General features: G+C 44.3%; 1 pseudogene; it reads right to left on the bottom strand.

Annotated features, from left to right (window-relative positions):
- Positions 1 to 546: 546 nt before the first annotated feature.
- On the bottom strand, positions 547 to 8,374 carry LOC107149377 (annotated as a pseudogene).
- Positions 8,375 to 8,820: the final 446 nt, after the last annotated feature.

The following is an 8,820-nucleotide window of genomic DNA, read 5'->3' as shown; positions in this document are numbered from 1 at the left end:
GACCACTTAGAATGTTCCAGGCCTGCCGTGGGTACCTGTATGCCTTAATCCACAGAGTAGCCACCACACATAATGACCAAATTTCAGTTTGATGCCTTGAGTTCCCAGGGCTGAACTTCATTGATCACCGAGAACCCAGTGCCATGTTTCTCCATAAGCACCTGGAGAATTCCAAGGTTTAAATTAGAAATCCAGGTAAATTCATCACTGAGGACATGAGAAGACTAACCTTGAAATTCTGTTCATTTCTGACTATTTATTTATGGACCATCCATGAAACAAAAGAGCTTCTTCATATGTGCATGAAGCCTAAATCCCATTCTAGAAATCCAGGTCCCTAGTTATGATTCTATACAGACACATTTGGCTATATACAGAGGTCCAATCTTCAAGGGGTCCTTCCAATGTATCCCCCTGCTTCAGTTTCCTTTCCCCATCCACATTTCAGGTAGTGTCTGAAATGCTGGACTCTGTTTCCTTCACAATAATACTACATCATGGTTATACCTCCAATTGCCTAGAAGAAAGATTTTTATACACACCCAACTAGGCAGCTGTTGGACAGGAACAGTTAATGAGGCCCTGGTTGTAGAGGAACATGCGGCCACATTGAGGACATGAGACAGTACAGAACACAAAGACGTTTGGTTGCCTAAAGTCCTTCAGTATTGCTGTGATCTCAGCACAGAGTTGGGAACATCTCCCTGGGTGGATGGCACTCTGGGCATCAGAGCTCTCAGGAGGGGCAGGGTACAGTTCTATGCTCAACTGGCTCAGCCTGGCAGTGTGAAGCAGCAGGTCCCTAAGAACTGACATGGAGATGCGGTTCCCAAAAAAGCACAAGATCCTGAGCTGGGAGCAGCGGCTCAGGGCAGGCAGGATGGCTTGGAGCTGGGAGTCTGCGATCTCACAGGATTCCAAGTCCAGGCTCTTCAGGGTGGCTGCAATAGTCTCCAGAAGAATTTGGAGGGGCACCGGACTGAAATTGGTCAGTTTGATACCTCTTTGATCCAGGTGTCTGAGCTGGTTAGTGTTTGGGCATCGGGAAAGATAATTCCAGTCTGAGTCTGACAGCGGGCAGTTGGTTATTTAGAGGGCCTCCGGGGGGGGTGGGGTTCAAGTGCCTAAGGAGAAACAAGGCAGTTAGATCTGAGGGAGAAAATGAGTTGGCCCAAACCCAATGTCACCATAACCATCTGAATATGGTTGACATTTTGCAGAATCTATCCGTTCAGTCACCCCATTTCAGTCTAAGCCTTTTACCACCACTTTTGTGACCAGGTGGATCCACCATCTCTAAGAACCCCATCCTCAATAACAAGCAGAAAGCCACATTTCTGGTAAGAGGAGGTTGGAGGGAGTCATGTAAGAAGGACAAATCCAGGCAAGATGTAACAAAACCTACTGGGGTTAATGCCCGCAGAGTTCACACCCTGCACCCTCACCAAGGCCTTCATCCCCGCTCCACACCCTACACTGCAGAATCACTACCTGGAGCTCAGAGCAACCTTCCTTACATGGGCATTAGAGGTGGGTTCCTCTGCTCCCAGCTGGAGAGCACAGAGCTTCCCTGTTGGGGTACAGGTGTGGGGACTAACCCTCCTTCAATGCCCTCTCCTCTACCCTGCTTTGCACCCTTGTTACTAGACAGGCATCTCAGGAAAGAAACCTCAACCAACCTCACTAAATCTTGTCCCCATCAGCTGGCTTTCCAGCATGATGTCACTTCCCAGACCCTGGGCCCCAGTTTAGCCCTTTGCTCTAACACAGGTTATGAGATCGAGCTTCAGGATACAGTAGGAACAGATGATGGGTTATTTACCTTCCAGTGTCTTGTTCACCATGAGAGTATCAGTGGCTGGCACACAGTAAAAGCCCTTTCATATTTCCTGTAACTGGTCTGCAGAGGAAGCTCACCCCCCTTACTCACCCCAGCACCTGCTCCAGGTGGCCCTCAAGGAGGACAGCATCCACACAGAACTTCCACAGGCAGTCCATCCTGAGGAACTGTGAGGTGAGCTGGGCAAGCAGCCACTCCTGCTCCTCTGGGGAGGTGTGGGCAGGCACACGAACCTGGGACACGTGCAGCTTCCTCAGATTCCTCATCTGGCCCTAGAAAGGAGCACAAACAGCCAAGGTGGAGGGCGTCCAGGTGCAGTGCACTTCCACCTTCTGGACAGAGTCCAGCTGCAGCAGTCTCAGGACCTTCCTGGTGTGACGGGTGGGTTTCCCAAAGATCTTCAGCCTATTGCAACACAGGTGCAGCCTGTCCCTTCTCTGTCTGACCCACAGGAACAAGTGGGACAGCAAATCATCCAGGGCCCTTTTTGTGATGCTGAAGTCTATGAAAACTTTGAAGAGTGGCTTAGCTGCCATTGCTGGACCATGTTTCAACATTTGATTCTTCTTAATAGCCTCTGGTGAGCAGGCATCGACCACGGCTCCAGACCACATCCTCCAGAAGTTCCTAGGAACATTCCACAAATCCAGCACCTACAGTTTCCACCTCCTGCGGGGATGACAGCAGAGTCTCAGCCCTGAGGCCCCTTCCTTCACCTCTTAGCTGCTGCTCCCTGCCCCATCTCTTTCTTCTGTCTAGCTTTTATCCTCTAACTTTCCTCCAATACAGGCTGCTGACCCGAGCTGTAGCAGCTGAGGGTGGGGCAGATTCAGCCCCCTTCAGGGGTCACTGCAGCTGCCACAAGCACCCACCTCATCTGGACACTTTCCCAGATGGGTCTCAGCATGGCAAAGGCCTCTACTATCCTGTCTGCTGGCACACTTCAGCACCCAGTCTCCCCACCCACAGCCATCACTTCCATGGACCTCAGGGCACTCCCTTCCAGGCCACCTGGGTCTCCCTTACCTGAGGTGATCCTGCTGGGCAAGCAGCATGTCCAGCCCATCCAGTGCCACTAGGATCATCTACAGCTGTGGCTTCCTCATCAGGGACCCCAAGGGCAGGCAGGTGAAGGGCCAGGCCTGCACCATTTCTTCAGGACATCAGTGTGTTCCCTGTTGAAGGCCTCCACAAAGAGTGGTGGGAAGCGCTCGCCTTTTAGTGATTGTTAGTGAAAATTAATTTTAGAAGGATTCAGTTTCCTCCAGGGAATGTTTGCTCAGTGAAGAGGTTAAAAAGAAACAAGACTAAAAGGTATTTATTTGTAATGAATGATGTTGTTATTATGAGTTTGGTACTGGGAATTAAACCCAGGGGTGATTAACCACTGAGCCTCATCCCCAGCCATTTTTATGTTTTATTTTGAGACAGGGTCTTTTTAAGTTGCTTAGAGCCTCACTAAATGCTGAGTCTGACATTGAACTTGGGATCCTCCTGCCATAACCCCCCATGCCCCCAGTCATTGGGATTACAGGGGAGAGCCACCGTAGTATCCAACTATAATTGTTATTAAAATGGTCAGGGTAAAGGGTTAGCTTTTACATAACCACAATTATTATAACATTTGGAAAATACCTTGTACAATTATATTGGTCTATTCAGGTGAAGCCAAATTCTTGCATAATAAAATATTTTCAAATATCTCTTACACAAAATGTTATATTTTTAAAATCTTTTTGGAGTTCTTCTTTTGTAAACATTTAAATCACTTTTGAAGTTTTATTAAGACTGTCAGGATAAAAATTAGTTTTGTTCTGTTTAAATAAAGGAAGAATTTTTTTTTCTACATATTTTAGGCCAATTTTTTCCTATTTCTTCACCTGTGTGAGTGGGTGGGTGCTAATAGGTAAAGTAATTTTTCAGATTTCACATTAGTTTGTGGCAAAAACTCATGTGAATTCAGGGAATGTCCAGGAAGCTATTGAGCACTTCTGTTTATTAGATCTTTACATTGTAAACAAGCTAAAAAGATTTCTCTCTTTGTTTGTCAAAAACTGTCTTTATGTTTTCAAGATTTTATTTGTTTAAGTTGTATAACAAATATTCGTTTATTATTTTAACTAAATTATTTATTCTAATTTGGTATACATGATGGCAGAATGCAGTTTATTTCATATGACACATATAGAGCACAATTTTTCAAGTCATTGATTGTACACAAAGTATTTCACACTGTTCGTGTCTATGTACATGTACTTAGGGTAGTCATATCTAACTCATTCCACCATCATTCCTACCCCCGTGCCCCCTCCCTGTTTTCAAGATTTTAATTCACTGCATTGTTTATTTCTTTTTATTAATTTTTCCATACTTCAAAAGTAATATAGACTATGTGGAAAACTTAGAAAAGCAAAAAGAAAAGAACAAAAATTGCTCATAAATGAACAATCCAGAAATAAACACTATTACTGATATTTTGGTGTATGACTTAGGAACCTCTATCAATCCCCTCATATACATACATACATAGATGTATATGCACAACCCCTCCACAATCATCAGATTCTTTTAAAAGAGATCATAATGTACTTAATACATTTTTTATTTCTATATCATTAAATATTAAAAGTTAAAGTGCTTTAAAATTAGCATACTATAGCGATCCATGCATACCAATGTTTATAGCAGTACAGTGCACAATAGGGGAGTAATGGATCCAGTCTAGGTGCACATCAACAGATGAAAAGATAAAGAAAATGTAATATATATAATGGAATTCTAGTCAGCCATAAAGAGGGATGAAATCGTGGCATTTGTGAAGTAAACGAGACTCAGAAAATCAAGGGCAAATGTTTTCTCTCATATGCTGAAGCTAGAGCAAAATAAGGGGGAAAAGGCAGGGGCCCCATGCAAATAGAAGGGAGACCAAAGTAGTAGAAGAGGAGGATTGAAGGGGAAGGAGGAGGGACTGTAAAGGAGAGGATGCAGAATAAATTGACCAAATTTATGATCTGTACATATATGATTGTACCATGATGAATTCCACCTTCATGTGCACCTATAAAGCACCAATTTAAAAAAACAATAAATACATAGAAGGAAGATCTGTAGAGTTGAGGAAGGGAATAGAGACAGGGAAGAGGGAAGGGAAAAAGGAAGTATCTGGGACTGAAATGGAGCAAATCACATTCTAGTCATGTATGATTGTATCAGAATGAACTCCACTATTATGTATAATTATAATGTGCTAATAAAAATGAAAATGTTTTAAATAGATGCATATCATTCTATTTTATTTATTTCCATGATTTATTGTCCCAACCTTTTTGTAGCAGTCAGATTCTTGTTGTTTTGAGATGCTGGGTATTGGATCTCTACCTCTGGTCCACGTTACCAGCCCTTTTTTTTCCTTTGTAATTAATATTTTTTATAAATAAACCACCATAAGCATTCATATAGCCCAATTTGGTGCATGATTATTTAGGATTAACACTTAGAAATTGAAATATTTAGTAATGCATGCATGCTTTTAAAACCTTGACATATACTTTTAGTTTACCCTTTTGCATTAAACTGAGTTTTGATGATGGAAAAAACACTAATAAGTATTAAATATCAAAAATAACCAATATTAGAAAATGCTGTTTGACCATATGGCAGATAATTGTTTACACCCTGGTTCCAGCAATCGCCCTTCTGGGTATATAGCCAAAGGCTATTAAATCAGTATGCTGAAGTGAAGTCTGCACTCCCACGTTCATTGCAACATTATTCACAATAGCCAAGACACTGAAACATCCTGTCTGTAACAGATGAATGAATATTTAAAATGTGGTATATCCAATGGAATAAAATTCAATCTTTAAAAAGAAATAAATCCTGTCATTTGTGACAAAGTGGATGAAACTGGAGGACATTGTGCTAAATGATATAAGGCAGGCATAGACAGTGAACATGTGTAACATGAAAAAGGCCAACTCGTGGAAGCAGAGAATAGAATGGTGGTCTCCAGAGCATAGGGGTGGAAGGTATGGGGAATTTCTAATTTCTGTTAGAATGAATAAGTCCCAGAGATATATTGTATATCATAATTATTAGAGTTAATGTACATTTAGAAATTGCTGAGAGTAGATGATAAATGTTCTGACAACAAAAATCAAGTGAATTGATGAAATTATTAATTTAATTGAGCCATTTCACAATGTACACATATATCAAAACATCATTGTATACCATGTAATAATAACACATTATGAAATAAATATATAATTGAGTGCACAACTTTTGTGTGTCAAGTATATATTAATATAAATAAAGATATAAGAAGAACTCTTTATATCCTCACTGGAAATGGAATCATCAGTTCACATTATTATAATAGCTATGATCTACTAGTAGCTAACCCTTATTTGAGCACTTTCCTAATATATATATTCAATTAAATTATATGTATATGATCATGTGTATGTATAAAAGTACAAATTGCTCATTCATTAAGCACCTGCTGAATACCTATTAGGCACCAGACATTGGGAAGGAAGTTAGGAATCTATAGTAATGACAACATCGATACCGCAAAGGTAACAGCAGACTTTTCTCTGGAGCCTTCTATGAGGTAGGCATGGAACAGGAATCCTCCACCTGATTTAGTTCTCATTTTATAATTAAAGAACAAAGAATTAGAGAAAATGTCTAATGCAAATGATCAGTTCTACTTGCAAAGCGGTTAACTAACTTATAGTCTGTTAGGATCAAAAATGTGTCCAGCTATGTCACACTGACCTCATAGAGAAGACAGATGTACTTTCCCTGAAGACCAAGGGTCACAAAGGACAGTAGATGTGCAGACATTGAGGAGACACCATGGTACATGCTGTCCTCCAGCAGGAACTTCATGGATCTCTAACAAAGACGGGTCAGACCAATACTACGAGGTCCATGGATTTTCTTGTGCATATTTTCTCTGTCCCCAATGCTTCCTTTTTAAGTCCCTTCCTCTGGGACTGTGAGGTTGACTCAGTCAGGTTGCTCTGGCCTGCAGGTCACAGGTTCAGAGGCCGCAGGACTCAGTGGGTGCATGTGGCTTGAGGCTGCCCTGGCACGGGACTAGGACAGAAGAGCACACACCTGCTCAGCACACCTCCTAGCTGTGCTGCCACCAAGCCAGACCAGACTCCCTCACCGTGGGATACTAACAGAATGACCAGTGGTCAGAGAGGGCAGAGTCTGTCTGTTGGGCCAGAAGCACCCCAATGGAATCGGCCACTTATTTCTGCTGATCTCATCTTTTCATCTCTTCCAAGGCCTGATCAGTTTAGTTTCTTTAAGTTGTGTTTATGTTAGTCACAAGCAGTGGCTGTTGGTGACCAAAGAACCCAGTTAACAGAGGGTATCTACATGCTGGGGCAACCGAGTGCTCCACAGGGGTCACTTACTTTAATTGTCAGCAAAAGCAGATGCGGTAGAAAGGAAATTATGGACCCTACATGAGAAAGCTGGGGCACAGAGATGTCAGGTCAACTTCTCCATGCCACACAGCTAGGCAGTGTTGGAGCTGTGACTCAAACTGGGGTCTGTCAGACCTCCGAGTTCACATCCAGAGCCTTCCTGCAGCCACCACCTCAGTGAAATGTGACGTGCACACAGTGCTGTGGGGCCAGGGAGATGGATGTAGTCAACCCAGCTTATGGGTCAAGAGGGACATTGCCGCCCAGCTTAAATCCATGAGATGCAGCCACAGAAAGGGGACAAGTGAGCCAAGCACACTAGGTGACCAAGTTAGGAAGGACATCGCAGGCAGAGGGCCTGTCCGCAAGACCTGGTCTCTTGCTGGCCTTCGAAAGTCCAGGAAGACGGATGGCCCAGCACTATTTGATTCGTGGCTCATCCCCCTCGGAATGAGGTTCTGCGTTCACCTGGCTTCTGAAGTCCCACCCTGACTCTTGGGGTTCCAGCAAGCAGTCCCACCTCTCAGTGACCTGTCCTGGTGGCTGCTTCTGCCTGAGCATAGGTGGATCCCAGGCTTGGCGCTGGGGCCAGCTGCTCTGCTCTCTGTGTTCGTCTTACTGTGGTCCACGCCCCAGAGAAACGAGTGATGTCTCCGATGTGCAGAACTTGATGGCAAGGTGCAAGGCGGATGGGCCCGGCTTCTTGGACAGGTCATGGTCCAGAACTCAGTGGTCCAACTGCAGCCAGTTCTGCTGACCAGTGTCATCTATGAACAAAAAGTACTCTTTTGTTTCAGGTTGAAGTGTGAAGCCACCAGATCCAGCAGCTCTCTTGATAGAAGTTGGGGCTGAACCAGCAGCTCCCGCCTTCTGTCATCCAGGAGGTGCACCTGGCAGTGCCTGTCCTCTGTCATCTGGTACACGTCCGCAGCCCCCCCCCCACCCCGCACATGTCCGCAGCACCTGGTGGCAAGCCAGCAGCCGCTCTGTAGACCATCTCCAGAGTGTGTACACTGTCAGGTTCCACACGAAGGGGCTGCTGGCGAACAAGTAGGTCCTCCACGCCGCACTTGAACACCTTGGCCATCCTCTTGGCTTGGGTGCGGGGTCCCCACCACCATACCAACGGCACCTCTGCGGGCAGCTGTGTCAAGCCTGCCGCCTGGCTGGTCTAAAGCTCGCCCCCTGGCCGGTTGCCGGCAGCATGCTCCGGGATTGGGCACCAGCCAGCCAAGGGTCGCAGTTGGCATCAGCAGCCTGAGTGCGCCCAGTCCGCCCGCAGGCTGCGCTAAGCTCTGACAGCTCCTAATATATTTTTAATTCTTTATGTTACTCCTCAAAATAATCCTAAGAGGAAGTACTATTATTTTCTCATTACTATTGCTATTATTACCATTGTTTTTATTATTACTCTGATTTTATACGTGAAGAAATAGAAACACAAAGAAATGTTGAAAGTTAGTCAGCTAGTAAGTGCAGAGCCAGGAGGCAGGCAGGCTCCAGGGTCCATTTTTAATCACTAGACTTTAATGG

This window comes from Marmota marmota, unplaced genomic scaffold (assembly GCF_001458135.2).
Source record: "Marmota marmota marmota unplaced genomic scaffold, marMar, whole genome shotgun sequence".
NCBI classification, from domain to species: domain Eukaryota; kingdom Metazoa; phylum Chordata; class Mammalia; order Rodentia; family Sciuridae; genus Marmota; species Marmota marmota.
The sequence above is the reverse complement of the archived record's forward strand: the minus strand, read 5'-3'. Positions and strand labels throughout refer to the sequence as shown.